Source organism: Gavialis gangeticus, unplaced genomic scaffold (assembly GCF_001723915.1).
Source record: "Gavialis gangeticus isolate Ggan-Ray unplaced genomic scaffold, GavGan_comp1, whole genome shotgun sequence".
NCBI lineage: Eukaryota > Metazoa > Chordata > Crocodylia > Gavialidae > Gavialis > Gavialis gangeticus.
Window position 1 is genome coordinate 4,008,846 of NW_017729026.1, and position 7,943 is coordinate 4,016,788.

The 7,943-nt window shown below is 47.9% G+C and overlaps 1 protein-coding gene across 13 annotated transcripts in view; it reads left to right on the forward strand.

Annotated features, from left to right (window-relative positions):
* Positions 1 to 439: 439 nt before the first annotated feature.
* Positions 440 to 7,943, forward strand: part of EPB41L2 (erythrocyte membrane protein band 4.1 like 2) — a 276,308-nt gene continuing 268,804 nt past the window's right edge. For 3 of the 13 annotated variants that reach the window (XM_019520278.1, XM_019520280.1, XM_019520287.1), the window contains exon 1: positions 450 to 497. The gene's annotated coding sequence lies outside the window, so the exon portion shown is untranslated. Of the gene's footprint in view, positions 498 to 7,943 lie in introns of all 13 variants that reach the window. The other 10 variants (XM_019520281.1, XM_019520282.1, XM_019520283.1 and 7 more) reach the window with 7 other exon arrangements.

Here is a 7,943-nt window from a genome sequence, read left to right on the forward strand (position 1 = left end):
AGGCTGGCTTTTATTTGCCCAAGGAGGCAGCCTGCTTTCCGCAGCTGCCAAGTAGCCCCCTCCACTGCCTAGACAAGGCCCTACCTACAGCCAGGCCTAACCCCAGGAGCCAGGGGCAGACTTGTCCACACTCCTGACCGTCCCAGCCCACTTGCAGAGTGACTAGCGGGTGCCCCGCTTTAGGGGCATGAGCTACAGGCTCCGCCTTGTCTGACGACAGACCCACGACCTCACCAATGGCGTTGAAGGAACCCGGCAGGGGGCGGCACTGAGGCAGCCGGATTGGGCGGGGGCTCAGAGGACATGACGGGGGCGGGGCTGAAGGGAAGCCCCGGCGGAGGAGGGGGGAGGAGGCGAGGCCTGGCGGCGGGCGGCAGCAGCAGATTGGCCGGGGGCTGGGGTGGGCGGGGCCGGCGCGGGTCTGGCTGGCAGCGTCGGACTACGAACTTCAATTTCGGCGGCGGCGGCGGCGGGGAGCCGTTTGGGGTTGCGCGCAGGTACTGGCGGGGCAGGGTGGATCTCTCTCACACACACGCACAGCCTCCTTGGTAACGGCTCTTCCCCCGCCCCCCGCGGCTTCCCCCTTCCTCCGCCTCACTGGCGGCGGCAGAGGCTGGGCTGGGCTCCTTGTTGTGCGCCAGCTGCAGGGACTTCCGAGGGGAGTTGAGCGGGGAGAGGAGGGAAAAGTTGCTGGCCAGGAGCGCGAGGAGCTCCGTCCTTGGAGGTGTTTAATTAAGCCCCGGGTGGGCAAAGCCTTGGCTGCGATGATGTTGTTGGGGATGGTCCTGCTTTGAGCAGCGAGTGGGACTAGATGCCCTCCTGAGGTCCCTTCCCACCCTCGTTTTCCACGGTTGCGTGCCTGACTGGCTCCGTGTCTTCTCCTTCCCCTCTTTGATGGGGGGAGGGGGTGTCTTTCTCCCTTCCCTCAGGCTCAGTCCCGTGCTGCGGGTCAGACCCCGGTGCAGGTTTTGCCTCATCCATGCACTGGGCATGGGGGCATTTGTTTGTTGGTGACTGTCTTGGACTTAGCCGTCTCCTGTGGGTTTGGTGGGCGCCTCCTCCCAGGGCCCTCAAGCAGTGGTGCTCAACCTTCTTGGCCAGCTGGCCAGATGCTCAGCGCCTGGCCTGTCTGAGAGTCGGACCTGGTTTATGGTCTCAGTTTAGCCGTGGCGGCACTAAACCCACTGTCCCTACAGTTGGGGGCAGCCCCAGCACTGCAGGCAGAGATGGGGTGTAACTTGGCCCCATCTGGCTGCCGGGGGGGGAGGGTTGTGACCTGGCCCCTCCCCACTGTGTGGGGTTTGGGAGTTTGGCTGTAGGGGACGGTGGCTGCTTTACTAGCCACTCCTTTCCTGCTGCTAAATTTCCCAACCTGGGAGGAATCCTGTGGGCCAGACATGGTTCCACAGGCCACCTCTGGCTTGTGGGCTGGAGGTTGAGCACCCCTGCCCTAAAGCAGGATGAGTTGGCATGGAATCGATCCATGTGCCAGGATTTGCCGATGGGGTCCCACGCTGCCTCCATTCAGTCCAGTGCTGCCAGATTGGACCCACAGTGCCTTCACATGCTGATCTGTTGCGCTGGCTGTCCCATGGGGCTCTCCACGGGTCTGGAAATTTGGCAATAGGTCGTTGCTGCCACTGCTTCCCTGCCGCCAGATTTTTGGACCCTTGGGGACCTCTGTGGGCCAGATTGCAAGGCTCCATGGGCGAGAGGTTGAGCAACCTTGCCCAAAAGTAATGGAAATGCTTAAGCTCATCCATTGCTTTTAGATCATCAGTCATAATCATAAATACTGTCGTACCAATAGTTTAACTATGGGTCTGAGTTTACAGTTGATCCATAGGTGAAGCTCCCATTGAATTGAATGTCTGTTGATGTCAATAGCAGTGCACATCTTGCCTGTGGTTAGCTGATACTTAAAGGTGACTACCTTTGGGAAACCTGGACTGACATATAGGATGGCTTTTTCTTCCTGCTCTAATATGTTGTTGACAGTTGTCTTCTTTAAAGACAAACTTCTAAAATTAAAACATTGATGGGGATGATGTAGCAGTAAGTTTGTGATGCATGGATGCTAAAGTGATGGTCACCAAAAACAGCATAGGTCAAGACTCTTCTCATTAGAGGAGAGGGTTGAGTTCAACTTTTAATAATTATATTCTCTGGATACACTTAATATCTGAGTTAGTGTAGTGTGTAGCTGCCATCCTATCCACACAGACTGCAACACTGTTAGGCTTAAAAAAACTACAGTGATGGAGAACTAGCAATGCAGAAGGTAAAGTTGTTTCTTCAGTGAGCCAGCTATAGGTACTTTTTCAGCTAATGGAGCAATCTTTTTTGCCTGGAGAGCATTGGAAATGTGTACCCCACTATGTAAATCTTATTTTTCATTCTGTAAACGACCCCATGATGGTATGGCCATAGTTGTTTTGGTTGCGCTGAGTTTTAGGTATCTTACAGGATGCTGACTGTCCCATGAGCTTGGGGATAAGTACTGTTGACCCAAGCACTAGGTTCTGTAGATAGTATCCCTTGATGGGTCGTTTTAAATGTGCAGTCTGGATTGGAAGGGATTATTTTATAGGCACTGCAGGTTCTGCCAGAAATAAGTTTCAGGTTTTCTTGGCAGGGTAGTTCTGAGTTGAAGATGCAAGATCAGCCCCCAGTTCCTGAGACAGCCCCCTAGAGGCAACCCAATAAAGAAGAAGTAAGATAGAAATCTGGAACTCTTTTCTATACTGCCCTGTGTCATCTGGCTATGGCCTGCAAACATCTGCTGCTGTGATTATTGTCACCCCTTCCAACAAACACATCTCAAACTAGCTTTCAGGCCGTCCAGTCCTACTTCCCATGCTGCCTGCTATCTGGTCTTCCCCTCTGCAGCTGCCTTCTCTGGCCTGCACCCAGGCAGCCTCCAGCTTTCTTTTGAGTCCTATGCCCTTCAGGATATTACTTCCCTATCCTGTCTTTGGGAGGGAAGCACTCCCTGCTACTGTTTAGATGTAAACTTGGGAATTAATAGAATATCCAGTAATGAGTCAGACAAGGCTCTTTGGTTAAATCTGATATATTGTCTGCTTATGTCCTTAGAACAATATGGCTGCAACCTATACCCCAGTAATGAATCAGTAATTTCCTGACGATACTTAGCTTTCTCCGGTACTGGCTGCTGGGGTGATCTCTGTGTGTGTTCTCTGTTATTATCAGCACTTTCAAAATGTTGTCCATATGCTGTATGCAGACATAAAAAGTGAAAGAGCGCACCAATAACTAGACTGTTCAACACTTAACTGAACCACATTGTAATAGTGTCTTGCCACCTTTCTCCTCTTGCAAGTAGTCATTTTGTTTTATACTCTGACAATTACAGGCAAGCATAAGAAGTTTTTAAAGGTGTTTCTTGTTTCTTTAAATTGGATATAATAGCCATAAACAAGGAGAGGTAATTTGCTGACCCATTGACTGCCATCAACTGCTTTACACTCCTCTGACACTGCATGGCTTGCACTGAAGAACCCGCTGGACTGTCAGAATAGTAGTTTTTTTAAAAAATCTGAAATAGTGGTAACAACTGGACAGAATATCATTGTTTATTTTGGAGAGCATCTGTACTATGGACCTGATTCAGAGTGACCTATGTTGCTTGGTAAAGTGGCCATAATCAAGTTATGTGCACTTTTAATGTGGCTGGAAAAGGAAAAAGGAACAGATCTAGAGGATGGAGGAATCTAGTCTTATAAGCAGTAACTCTAGAAAGAAATTGGAGGGTGGCGTGTGGGATAGTCTGCTGAATATGACTTCTCAGTGGCTACTGTCGCCAAAAACTCAAATGGGGAATAATGAGTAGGGATGTTATATTACCTCTGTTTGGCACTGTTGCAAATGCTACTGGAATACTCTATCCAGTTCTGGGGTGTCAAAAAATCAAGAAGGTTTTTGATAAGTTGGAAGGAGTTCAAAGAGTTACAAGGATTGGAAAATATGCTCTACGGTGAGACTCAGATCAGTTAGATTTGCAAAGAGGGTTGGTTTTATCATTTAATGTACATAAAGGGTAACTAGAATTCGATAAGGGAGCTTTTCAGTTTAACAAAGGCATGACAAAATCCAGTAACTGCAATGTGAAGTTAGACACATCCATACAAGAAATTAGATGTAAAAATGTCAATAGAACTTTAATTAACTGTAGGTACAACTTAGTGAGAAGGGTGAGAGTTCTCCCTCACTCAGCATTTTCAATTAAGTGAAATAGGACTGTCCAGAATTCAGTTCCTGTTATCTGGATAAATAGTGAAGGCCAGAATACATGATTACAGTGTTTCCTTCTGCCTTTATGACTTGCAAGGAAAGACTCCAGTTGACTTCAGTGAGATTTATTATGTATAAAGGCATATGTATGAAAATGTTATGGAAGATGAAGGTAATTTGATTTTCTTGTGAACATCTGTAGAAAGGCAGAATTGCAGACTCTGCCTGAAAACTACTTGCAGCATGCCTTCTCATCTAGAGGAAAAGAGGCTGGCATAGTACTGTCCCATTTTTGTATGTTACCCAGTCTTTACTTGATTTTTACCAGAAAAAAAATATTATTTGCCTTGTTTTTTTTCTGTGTCAAGGAGAGGCAGTATTAAAATCCAGTAGTAGAAATTCTACTGTTTACCAAAGAAGGATTAAGCTTTGCAGGATGCCCACCATTTAAGTGCTATATACTAGACTTCTGTTTTTTGCATATTAATAGTGCAGTAATGTGGCACCATGATTAGTGCATTTCTGTCATCTTCTGTGTTTACCATACCTTTTTTTCTTTTATTTTGTAGTATTAGAAAGAGAAGAATGTATTAGTGGTGCAGACAGTTTTTTGTGTTCTGTTAAAAGCTTTGATTCCAAATGGAAATCTTGCTTTTATACTCTAGAATTTTGCCTTGGTTAGGAGAGCTTTAACTTAAATTGGCCATCTCTACATGTGCTATTAATGTGTATCTTACTGTGCAGTAAGCCTTCCCTGGGATTGCGTGGACACATGCACCCTGCTGGGAGCAAATCTGCTCCTAAGAGGAGCCGCCTGGTACAGGGCTGCTCCTAGCCTCCTCTGCCCCCCTGAGCAGCCAGGGGGAGCTCCAGGGGTCGTGGGGGCCAGTTCCAATGAGCATGGAGCCAGGAGAGCTCTGCCAGCTGCAGTGGCAGCTGTCTCTTGGTCCCATGCACATCGGATCTAGAGGGGGGTCCTGATGTGCAGGAGCAGCTGTCTCCCAGCACCGTGTAACTGGCAGAGCTCTCCTGGCCCCATCCACATTGGATCACGTAGCTGCCAGTGAGCCATGTGTGCAGCGGGGCTTCTAGCAGAAGGCTCACCAGGAGCTGTCCTGCTTCTAGGGCAGCTGCTGGTAAGCCCCCTGCCAGGCAGGGAACCCCTGCCTGGCAGGTGGCTTGCTGGCAGCTGCCTCTCAAGTGGGACAGCTGCTGACAAGGCCCTGGCTAAGCAGGGGCATTAGACCTTCCCAGTCCCCCCGGTGCTGCTTGACTCCCAGCTCCAGGAGCCACACAGTGTTGGGTTAGGGGGGTGCAGAGAGTGACCCTGTTCTGAAGCTGATCAGCTCCTGGGTCCTGGGGACAGCTGGGAGCTGAGCAATGCCAGGACTGGGGACAGAAAACTCCCCCATCCCCTCTGACCCCCTGCTAGTGTGGCTGACCAGGAGCAAATTTGATCTGGTCAGCATTTACATGAGAGCAGCTAATCTGGTACCTGTATTTACAAATGCTAGTTAACTGTGCAGTAGACTAATTTACTGCACAGTAAATGCCATGGATGTATAGATGGTGATGCTTTGCTGCACAGTAGTTTAGTCTACTGCTCAGTAAAGTGTCTTGTGTAGATGCCCTGACAGTGACTTCAGTCTACCTTAAAATTTATCGGGTCTTTCAGTGTGCCATGTAGACATCTGATGCATGTGAAAGCCATGCCACGTCAATGTGACAAATAGGAGCTATGGCTGCATTTGCCAGTTTAGCGGTTGGTGTTCTAGCTGTTTTGGTATGACATGATAGGCTTACATGTAGATACAGATTGGAGGACACATAATAGAAATATGCGTTTTTGTGATATAACAGATCAAAAACAAGTTGATTTGTCTTGGTGGCTCGAGACCAATGTGGCATGGTGGTATAGAAGGCACTCCAATATTATTAGTAATGTGGCTGACAGCTGGACCATTACTTAAGAAGATTACTCCCTAGATTCTAATATCAGTTGCACTTTATGATTTATTCTCTTTTTGATACTGTGTGCACATTATTGTTCCTAACTGCTGATGTGATGTTGTACTGACTTGGTATGAACATTCTTGCTTGTGGCTTTTGCAAATCAAATATATGAAACAAGTATAAAAAGCTGAAGTATAAAACTTCATCCTGCTTTTCTTCATCTCCTGCTTCCCTAAACAACCTCCTGGCCTGAACTGCATAATCCCCTTCACTTCTTTGAGAGTAGGGATCTTTCTGAGACCCTAGAACAGTGGTTTTCAACCTTTTTTCATTTGCAGAATCCTAAAAAAATTTGAATGGAGGTACAGACCTCTTTGAATTCTGAGTATTTGCATACTTTTGATTGATCATGGATGTCTTTTTTTGGACCCTTTAGACATACTCTCCGGACCCCAGGTTGAAAACCACTGTCCTAGAACATGAGACCTGCAGCTTTGTCTCCTCTGTCTTGAACTTCATAGAAGCTCCTTCAGTGGTAGGAAGAATTTGGACATTGGGATAAAAGAGGAGGAACTTTGCACTAGCTGTATTAAGATATCATACCCTGAAAATGTAAATATTAGGGACCTACCAAGTTCACGGTGGAAGTAGAGTGCATGGCAGCTCCTTTAATCTTTCATGTTCCCCCGTGCACATCTGTCTGTGTGCCTTCCCCCCTATTCTGCCCCTTTGCTGCTGATTAGCAGAGGACCCCTCTGATCCCTCCTGATCAGCAGGGAAGCTAAAACCACAATTTTAAACATGACACTGTTTTTGTCTACCTGCCAGTCAGCAGCAACCAGCAGGGCTGTCTGGGGCCCCTCAGGCAATTGGTGGCAGGGGGTGTGCACAGGGGAACCTGCAAGACTAAAGGAACCACAGTTCTGCCAGGACTTCAGTCGGTTCTTGGTAAATATCCAGTCCAGTTCAGCATTTACTGTGTGCTACTGTGAAGCAACATTAATTCCTACTTGTTTTTCCATAATTGCTGCTAGAGTACTTTAGAGTACCATGGGTTTTTGACTTTTGCAAGGAGCAGTAAGGTGGGGAAGTTTGGAGGGGTCCCTCTGCCAGAATTAGTTCTGTGTATCTGAGGATAGTTTGAGAAGATGCATTACTTCTGGGAGACCTAACTCCATCTGTTTGAAAAAACTTGATAATTCAGGGTGATACTGATGGATTTCCCTATGTTTCTAGTCTTGCTTGGGGAATAAGCAGGAGGAGCTTGTCCTCCTGCTTAACACAAATAATTACGACGACATAGGGATAACGGAGACCTGGTGGGACTCGACCCATGACTGGACCATGGATATAGATGGCTATACCCTGAACAGGAGAGATCGAGTGGATAAAAAGGGCGGGGGTGTAGCTCTCTATGTTAAGGAAAGCTACATGTCCCTGCAAGCTGCTGTTGGCAACCAGGGTGGATGACTGGAGACCCTCTGGGTTAAAATCCATGGGGAACACAGCACAGGGGATACAACGGTGAGAGTCTACTACATACCTCCCACCCAAAGTCAGGAGCTTGACCAGGAGTTTGCCCGGGAACTGGCTGAGGCCGCATGCTCCAGGACCATGGTTGTCACGGGTGACTTCAGTTACCCAGACATCTCGTAGGAGGATCACTTGGGAAAATACAAGCGGTCACCAAGCTTCCTGTCGTGCGTGGATGACCTCTACCTGACTCAGGAAGTCTG